The 9527-nt window shown below is 36.8% G+C and overlaps 1 long non-coding RNA gene across 1 annotated transcript; it reads right to left on the reverse strand.

Annotated features, from left to right (window-relative positions):
• Positions 1-7149: 7149 nt before the first annotated feature.
• LOC110881608 lies at positions 7150-8430 on the reverse strand. Its single transcript, XR_002559817.2, has 3 exons — positions 8314-8430; positions 7720-7773; positions 7150-7376 (listed from the first exon to the last, which is right to left on the reverse strand). It is a non-coding gene; the product is annotated as an uncharacterized LOC110881608 (long non-coding RNA).
• Between the last annotated feature and the right edge of the window lie 1097 nt (positions 8431-9527).

Genomic DNA, 9527 nt, shown 5'->3' on the forward strand with positions numbered 1-9527 from the left:
AGCTAAAAACTTTTCCCGATTATTTTATTTCACAATTCGGGATAAAACCCCGATAATTTACAATAATAAGATTTTTCTGATAAATCTTTATTTCAAAACATATTTCTTTGTTTTATACTGAGCCACTATTGTAAGCTTGAAATGCTCTCCGGCACTTTTCCTGAATTACAGTAGATCACCTGAAACATGTTTGAAAAAGGTTTTGTCAGCGGGGAAATACTGAGTGAATCATTCAGTTTACTGAAAATGACATATTTGTTATAATTCACAGTATTAAGAGTTTTTACATATGTTTATTATCTACCAACTACCCACAGTATTTGTCACTCGACCGGATCTGTGACTGTGGTCATATCACCATTGGCTGCCCCAATGAATGACATATATCACTTAATTTTAGGTTCGCCCACCTAATGTGATTAAAACTGTAGTAATGTGCACAATACCCCACATACTGGCTGTAATTTGGTGATTACATAAACTTAATCACTGTAATTATAATTCTGAAAAATAATTTGGAGTATTGTAAAACAGTTGATAAAAAGAGAATGACTCACACTGCAGATTTAACACGGACAAAATATGATTTAGCCTGGTTAACCTAATTTCAATAATAATGCACACAAAACCGGGTTAGTGATCAATACAGCAGTCACGATAACTCACGAAATCAAATTCTCACAACGAACGATAAAGTGCAATACTTAAACATTCATCGATTTAACGACGAATGACAAAGTATAACCCAATGTGGGCGGCACTTAAACATTCATTGGATATATTGATCTCGGAAAATGAATCGTAATAGCGATCGAGTGATTACCCTGTTTTGCGGCAGCAATTCGAAAGTAGTGTGTGTGTTTATTTGTAGTATATGTGTGATAACTCATCGTACAGAAAGCGTTTGGCCGACGTTTCAACTTCCAGATTCAAGTCCCAAGGCCCTCTATTTATACTGAAAATTTGCATCTCCCGCGTGTCGCAGAAAAATTCGGGGAACCTCCCGCGTATCGCCTGGGATGCCAATTTAGGGTAGGGTAGGTTTCGTGTCCAGTAGCTTGGGTGAGTTGACAGTTTTGTTTAATTCAATTCAGACAACGAATTTAGAGGATAATATCGATTAGGGTTTAATCCCCCCTGAGTTTTAGGGGCCCTGATCCTGATTCCGATTGTTTCGAAAATTTTAGGGTTAGTGTAGGATTGCTTGGGTTTCTCAATTAGGGTTTTCTTAATAGCTAATTACCACCCTAAGCATTAATTTAGTGAGAGTTGTTACATCCTCCCCACCTTAAGAAGAATCTCGTCCTCGAGATTTACTGAAATAGATGAGGGTATTTTCGCTTCATTTCTGACTCTAGCTCCCAAGTATATTCTGGTCCTCTCTTTGAATTCCATTTGACTTTGACTAAAACTAGTCGTTTGTGTTTGAGAAACTTGATCTTTCGATCCTCAATTTGAAGAGGTTTCTCAACAAATTTCAGCTTTTCGTTTACCTCTATATCTCGAAGAGGTACTACCAGTGATTCGTCTGATAAACATTTCTTGAGATTGGATACATGAAATACATCATGTACTCCAGCTAATTCTTCTGGTAGTTGTAAACGATAAGCTACTGGTCCTATCCGTTGGATCACTTGGAATGGTCCAACATATCTTGGACTCAGTTTTCCTTTCTTACTGAATCGTACTATTCCTTTCCAAGGAGAAACTTTCAATAGCACTTTGTCTCCTATCTGGAATTCTAGTGGCTTGCGGCGATTGTCTGCATAGCTTTTCTGGCGATCTCTGGCTGTTTTCAATCTTTCCTTGATTTGAGTTATCTTGTCTGAGGTTTCTTGCATGATTTCTGGACCTGATAATTGACTTTCTCCTATTTCTGCCCAACATACTGGAGTTCTGCACTTGCGTCCATACAGTGCTTCGAATGGAGCGGCTTCAATGCTTGAGTGATAACTATTATTATAGGAGAATTCGATTAATGGTAAATGGTTATCCCAATTACCACCAAAGTCAATTACACATGCTCGGAGCATGTCTTCTAGAGTTTGGATCGTCCTTTCACTTTGTCCGTCTGTTTGTGGATGATATGCAGTACTTAAATTGAGTCGGGTTCCCATTGATTCTTGGAAACTTGTCTAGAAACGGGAAGTGAAACGACTAAATCTATCCGATACAATGGAGAGTGGAACTCCATGTAAGGATACTATTTCATCTACGTACAACTTGGCTAACCTTTCCATGTTAAAGGTTTCCTTTATTGGTAGAAAATGAGCGGATTTGGTTAATCGGTCTACGATCACCCAAATGGCATCATTACCTTTTCTGGTTTTGGGTAACTTAGTAACAAAGTCCATTGTTATGAGTTCCCATTTCCATACAGGCATTTCTAACTGTTGTAGTAGACCTGAAGGTTTCTGATGTTCGGCTTTAACTTGTGAACAGGTTAAACACTTAGATACGTATTCGGCTATATCCTTCTTCATTCCTATCCACCAGAAATTCTTTCTTAAATCTTGGTACATCTTATTGTTTCCTGGATGTACAGTATACCTAGATTTATGAGCTTCGTCTAAAATCTTTGACCTTAAATTTCCCTGCTTTGGTACCTAAATTCTGCTTTTGTGGAATTTCCAAATTCCATCATTTCCTTGTTCTAATTCTTTTAAGTAACCTTTCATTCCTTCGGCATCGTCCTTGATTGCCGTTTCCTGAATTTCTTTCAATTGTTCCATTAAATCTACTTGTAGATTTATTCTAAGGGCACGAACTCGCCTTTACTTCTCATGATACTTAGACTTAAGGCGTCTGCGACTACGTTTGCCTTTCCTTCGTGATATTGAATATCACAGTCGTAATCACTCAGGATTTCCATCCATCTTCTTTGCCTCATGTTTAACTCTTTTTCCCCAAATATATACCTTAAACTCTTATGATCTGTATAAATAGTAAACTTACTTCCATACAGATAATGTCTCCATATCTTAAGGGCAAAAACTATAGCTCCTAATTCTAAATCATGAGTCGTATAGTTTTCCTCGTGCTTTTTCAATTGTCTGGAAGCATACGCAATTACCTTCTTGCGTTGCATCAACACACATCCGTATCCTAATTTTGAAGCATCACAATATACCTCAAAATCTTATGTTCCTTCTGGTAAGGCTAAGATTGGAGCATTGGTTAATTTCTGCTTTAAGATTCTGAAGGCTTCTTCTTGTTTAGGTCCCCATTTAAACTTAATGGCTTTACAGGTTAGCTTAGTTAATGGTACAGCTATCTTGGAAAAATCCTTAATAAACCGTCTATAATACCCGGCTAAACCTATAAAACTTCTAATTTCAATTGCAGTTTGCGGAACCTTCCAATTTGTAATTGCTTCTATCTTAGCAGGATCTACGTGAATACCTTCGTGATTCACCATGTGTCCTAAGAATTGCACTTCTTGTAGCCAAAATTCACACTTCGAGAATTTAGCATACAACTTTTCTTTTCATAACAAAGTTAAGAGTGCATGCAAGTGCTGACAATGTTCGATCTGACTTTTTGAATAAATAAGTATATCGTCTATGAAAACAATTACAAATTTATCCAAATATGGTTTACAGATCCTGTTCATCATGTCCATAAATGCTGCAGGTACATTAGTTAACCCAAAGGGCATGACTGTAAACTCATAATGTCCATACCTAGTTCTAAAAGCAGTTTTAGGTATGTCTTCTTCTTGAACCTTTAATTGATGATATCCAGAGCGCAAGTCTATCTTAGAAAAATATTTAGCGCCTTGTAATTGATCAAAAAGATCATCAATCCTAGGTAATGGGTATCGATTCTTAATTGTAACCTTATTCAGCTATCTATAATCGATACACATTCTCATTGATCCATCTTTCTTTTTCACAAAAAACACTGGTGCACCCCAAGGGGATGAACTAGGTTGTATAAATCCTTTGCTTAGTAATTCATCTAATTGCTTTTTCAATTCTAGCATTTCGGTAGGAGCTAATCGATAGGGTGCCTTGGCTATCGGTGTAGTTCCTGGAATTAGATGAATCCTAAATTCTACCTCCCTATCTGGTGGTAACCCAGGTAAATCTTCCGGAAATACATCTGGGTATTCTGAGACTACAGGAATTTCCTTAAGTTCTTTTCCTTTAGTACAAATGATTACTGAAATCATATATACTATTCCTTGTTTCCGTTCATAATTAGCAACTTTCATTACTGATATGAACTTTAGCGGCTTTCGAGGTTTATCTCCTGTAATCATGATTACTTTTCCAGTAGGTGCTTGAATTTCTATAGAGTTTTTATCACAAATGATTTGAGCATGGTTGGCTATTAACCAATCCATTCCTAACACAACATCAAATTCAGCTAATTTCATAGGTAATAGGTTTGCAGCAAATTTATGACCTGAAAGTTCTATTCCTACTTTTTGCAAAACCTGATTGATTTTTACTGAATTCCCATATGCAGTTTCGACTGTAAAAATTTGCCTAATGGTAGTTAAGGGTAACTTAAGAGCTTGACAGAATGTAGTATTTATAAAACTTTGGTTTGCACCAGAGTCAAATAATACTTTTGCATAAACGTTGTGAACTAAAAACGTACCGGCTATCACATCCGGAATGAGCTCTGCTTCTTGCGTAGTTAGCTGGAATGCTCTGGCATTCTTCTTAGTAGCTCCTTCGGCTGCTTTGGGTTTATTATCTACTGGGTTGGCTAACTTAGGACATTCTGTTTTGAAATGTCCGGCTTCTCCACAATTGTAACAAATTATGGATTTCTTCCTGCAGTTTTCTTCACGATGTCCTATCGTTTTGCAAAAATTGCAAAGTTTGTTACATTTTCCAAAATGTTTCTTTTTGCAAATTTTGCAGAATGGCTGTGCTGAAGATTTCCCTGCTCCTCTTTTCTTGAAATTACTACTATTGCCCACCCTAAATCCTTGGGTAATTTTCTGGGCTAATTCCTTCTTCCTGTCTTCATCTCTTGTGCGTATCAGTTCATCGGTTAGGGTGTTAGCTAATTCTACTGCATCGTCAATAGTGCGAGGTCTCGCAGCCTTAACGATATTTCGAATTTCGCTAATTAATCCCCAAATATAGCGAGAAATTAGTACCGGTTCTGGCGAAGCCAGTGTTGGTACCACTCTAGCATATTCAAAGAATGTCGAAGTGTAACCACGACAATCTACACCTATCATCCGATGAGTTAGGAACTTATTTGCCATTTGGTCCTTTTCATACTCAGGACAGAATTTTCTTTCTACGAGATTCTTAAATTCTTCCCAAGTCATAGCATAAGCCCTATTTCTTCCTTTAGCTTGTAACACAGTGTTCCACCATTCAAGTGCTCCTTCTTTAAACAGATTTGATGCGTACATGACTTGATCATCTTTGGCACACTTACTTATTGCAATTACTGCTTCGGTTTTCTCTAACCAACGCAGTGATGCATTTGCCCCTTCATTGCCTGCAAATTCAGTGGGTTTACAAGCAAGGAATTCTTTGAAAGTGCAACCAGGTGTTGCAGCTTTCAGTTTCTTAGGGAGCGGCGTGTGCTGGGATTCATTATCATAATTAACATGATTATGGCCACCATTTATACTATTACTGAAGTTATCTTCAGTAGTACGTTTACTAGGAATGATATGTTGCGGTTCGATTGGACTTTTTACACCAGCAACAAATGCTGGAATAGCATTGGCTATCCCTTGAGCAACAATATTTTCAATATCTTGTCTAGTCATATATTGATCCCCTGGATGTTCCTCCGACTGATTAACCTCATTTACTGGTTCATTACCACTATTTTCCATCTGATAATATATAATAATTTTTTATTAGTACTTGATAACTAGCAATTTATACACAAACAATCAGATAATTCACAATGCACGTAAAGTCAAAACTTATTGATTTCTCGATTCTATTTTATATTGGTTATAGTATGCATCAATACACCCCAATATTTTACAACGTTTTATTCGTTATGTTACATACTAATTTCAATATTTACTTTTACTATTACACAACTATAGTTTTACCATTCTCCTATCCCTCGTCACTTGTCATCCTAAAAACGAAGTTCCCTTTCGTCATACTTCCAGGCAATTTGTCCCCCTATCTCCCTGATTCTATTTCCTGCATCTATCAACTCTTCACCGAAATGGCGAAGTTCAGCCATATTCTCAGTGCTCATTGGTGGATTAGGTAGGGGTTCTGGATCGAATTGCGGAAGGAAGGAATAAGGGTCGTTGACAATATTTTGAAATTGCCAATCATTCGTCCACCATTCTTCCATTTCTATAGGTTGAGCATGGACTATTGGTTCTGGGATTGCTGGTGCAAAATTCATAGGGATTGGATTTTCGATAGGATAGGTAAAAATATTCGTATTGACAGGCTGAATAGTCTCACAGTTTGCCAATAGAAAATCTATTTCATCCTGAAAAGTTATTCCCTGGTTTTGGTTTTGATTGGAGCTCTCTCCAATTTCTATCTGAGCTGGTCTAGAACCTTGTCCTACTTCCATTTCTATTTCTTGAGAATATTCCTCAAACTGTATCTCCATTTACCTAGAATCTTTCTTAACTTCAGTTTCCATCTCCGGTTGTTTACCAGTTTCTTTTGCTATTTCTGAAGGATTGTTTATTTTAGGAAGTTTCGGGACTGGCTTTTTCCTACGGATACGATGTCCCCACACGTAATTCTTCTTTTTCTTTCGTTTTGGCTTTGTCAAAGGTGGAGCATGGAATTCTACAGGTTGGTCCACATCAGCAAAGTATCCAGTAAACTCTTGGGAAACTTCTATATTCACCGGGTAAAGATTGAGGTTCTGAAAAGCTTCAGATATCTCGCTCATGTTGTGTAGCATATATGCAAAATGCACAAAAATGCTAAGTTAAAACTTTGGAGCAAAGTTTAACAAATAAACATTGAAGTTTTATTGCACACTATTTGTACAAAATAACAAGAAAGAACACACTCAGATTTATTTATTTATGTAACACCCCCTATTTCATGCTTGAAATTATTGAAAAAACAACACATAGTTTAATCACTTAAAAATTTAAAATTTGGGCATGACCCGTTCGCTTTTTGAACAACTTCCCTGTTTATAATATATCAAAACTCAAAATGACGACATCTTCAAAAACATAAGAAAGTTTTTGACATTTAAACTACCGATTCAAAACATCATGTTTAAGATATTTAACATTCACAAACAACTAGTTAATTTAAAACTTCAACACTACTAACTTAAACAAGAGTCTTAAACTAATAAGGCAACTACAAAAGTGCGGAAGCGCATCACGAGTGTTCAAGGTGTGTTCGTATCCAAGCGACGCAACGACCATCATACGGGTGCTTTACCTACATTCATTCAACAAACATATTAGCGTATTCATACTATCACAATACATATTCACGGATTTACAAGATATCTTACCAAACGTTCTATTTCATTCCAATTCATTCTAGTCAAGTAAACACAATTATTTTCCATTCATTTCCAATAACCCGTTTAGTAGGGATCAAGGAGGAGACTTCCATTAAATTCCTTTTTATCCGTATCCGAACCGACCCAATCACTATGGACCGATACGGATTCCTACTTTCATATTCTCATACGAAATATCTACCTTAATAGAATAACAATTATCAACGGAAATAATATCAATAAACTCACAACTAAACATGTAAGTAACGAACTTACCTCGATCTTGTGACTTTGTTTGTGATCCGGAACTAGCTCCTTCTTCTTTCGATCCTACATGAATTCGTTCTTATTTAGATCATCATTCTTACAATCATAATCATACTTTCAAGCATTCAATGTCACTCATATAACAATTAACAATGCATTAACTTTCAACATATCAAAACCATTAGCTCATGATTTATTCAAGACTACTTAGATTTCATTGAGGCATTTAATCAAACACCTAACATGCGTACTACTTATCAAGCCTTGTGTACATGTATCCTATGCATAAATTCACTAGAATACATCACTTTTCACATAATCAACCAATCATGTCCAATTATTCATTCTACACAATATAATCTACCAATACCCTATCATTCATACAATTCTTATTTGAAGATTTACTCAACTAATCAACAATCTATTCACTATCATGCTAGAACAAGTGGGTTTTTCCCAAAATCTTTAGTAATTCGAATTCATGCCCAATATACCTTCTACATAATGATTCTAACTCACATGCAATCTGATTTCATACTAAATCACGAATTGGTGTAAACCCTAGTTCATCATCATACATGAAAATATGAGATTTCATCTTACCTTATGCTCAAAACACTGAGATTAGTGAGTATTTAGACATTAGCATTCGATTTGTAACATGAATCCTCCATAATTGTACTGAATTTGTAGTTAATTGAGCAAGCTAGGGTTCTTCCCCTTCCCCCTTCTCTGGTCGCGACCAACACCCAGAACATTCTGGGTTTTAATTTTTACTAATTAATCTTATTTTACATGTTATTAAAATGTTACACAATCTACCCTCAATTTTGGTTTAAGAACCCTTATAACCCATTCCATAATTTTTATAAACTTTCTTTAGATTTTTAATACAATTAGCACAACTTATTGTATAATGCTTGTAAATGTTGAGACATCCTATTTTATAAATTATGGGATGTTACAAATCTACCCCCCTTAAAAGAGGTTTCGTCCCCGAAACCTTAATACGTACCAAAAAGAGACGGGTAGTGCTTTCGCATTTCATCTTCAGATTCCCAAGTTAGATCCGATCCTTTCCGATGCCGCCATTGCACTAACACTTGTCGAATGGCCTTGTTTCGTAAATGCTTTACTTTGGAATCTTTGATAGCTACCGGCTTTTCAATATAATTCATTTTATCATCCAATTCAATGTCATCAAGTGACACATGCGCTATATCATCCGCGAGGCACCTTCTTAGTTGAGACACGTGAAACGTGTTATGGATTCCATCCAGAGCTGGAGGTAATTCTAACCGGTATGCCACTTTACCAACACGAGACACTATTCTGAACGGTCCGATGTACCGAGGACCCAATTTTCCCCGTTTGCGGAACCGTATTATGCCCTTCCACGGCGAGACCTTTAAAAACACACGATCACCTTCTTGAAATTCGATAGGGCGTTTTCTTTTATCGGCATAGGATTTTTGCCTGTCTTGCGCCGCCTTCAAACGATCCCGGACTTGATCAATCTTTTCATTCGTTATTGCCACAACATCTTTAGGCGCGAGTTCCCGTTGCCCGATTTCTCCCCAGCATACAGGAGTTCTACACTTTCTACCGTACAACATTTCGTATGGCGCCATTTTGATACTACTTTGATAACTGTTGTTGTACGCGAACTCTACTAACGGTAAATGGTTGTCCCAATTACCCCCAAGGTCTATGACGCAAGCCCTCAACATATCTAATAACGTTTGTATAGTTCTTTCCGACTGTCCATCCGTCTGCGGATGGTAGGCGGTACTTAATCGCAAATTCGTGCCCACATC

The sequence above is a fragment of the Helianthus annuus genome, chromosome 10 (assembly GCF_002127325.2).
Source record: "Helianthus annuus cultivar XRQ/B chromosome 10, HanXRQr2.0-SUNRISE, whole genome shotgun sequence".
Lineage (NCBI taxonomy): Eukaryota > Viridiplantae > Streptophyta > Magnoliopsida > Asterales > Asteraceae > Helianthus > Helianthus annuus.